Source organism: Camelina sativa, unplaced genomic scaffold (assembly GCF_000633955.1).
Source record: "Camelina sativa cultivar DH55 unplaced genomic scaffold, Cs unpScaffold07311, whole genome shotgun sequence".
Classification (NCBI taxonomy): domain Eukaryota; kingdom Viridiplantae; phylum Streptophyta; class Magnoliopsida; order Brassicales; family Brassicaceae; genus Camelina; species Camelina sativa.
In genome coordinates, this window is record NW_010928383.1 from 1 (window position 1) to 467 (window position 467).

General features: G+C 37.7%; 1 non-coding gene across 1 annotated transcript; it reads right to left on the bottom strand.

The window, feature by feature from the left end:
* Positions 1 to 12: 12 nt before the first annotated feature.
* LOC104732739 lies at positions 13 to 467 on the bottom strand. Its single transcript, XR_765617.1, has 3 exons — positions 396 to 467; positions 190 to 295; positions 13 to 107 (listed from the first exon to the last, which is right to left on the bottom strand). It is a non-coding gene; the product is annotated as an uncharacterized LOC104732739 (transcript).

Below are 467 nucleotides of genomic sequence, written 5' to 3' on the forward strand. Positions count from 1 at the left end.
AAATCGAAAGCTTACAAAGTATGTGGTTGGAGCAAACGCAAATCCACCAAAGAACGCCAAAAGGCCACCGAAGAACGGAAACGTCATACCAACAAACATAGTGGCAGCTGTAATTTATAGTTTTAAAAAAGTAAATACACATAGAATTATGAAAAACTACTAAACGAGAATTTTAATTAATTTACTTACCAACGTAGAAATTACGGACACAGAACCGAAGAGCTGTGGTCGGTCTGAAATTTAGCTTCTTGACCAATAAAGTCTCCATCATGTCAAACACCGGCATTGCATAGATCTACAACAAAACCAGATTTTTTGGTTTAGGTCTGGTTAAAAACGGTTCTTTGTACCAAGATGGGACTTGGTTAAATTTTCTTGTTTAGAAAAAAACTGACCTGGTAACTACCGATGACATGGATTACGACGAAGATGTTGGCGGTCGCGATTAACCATGCTGGTTTCTTAAG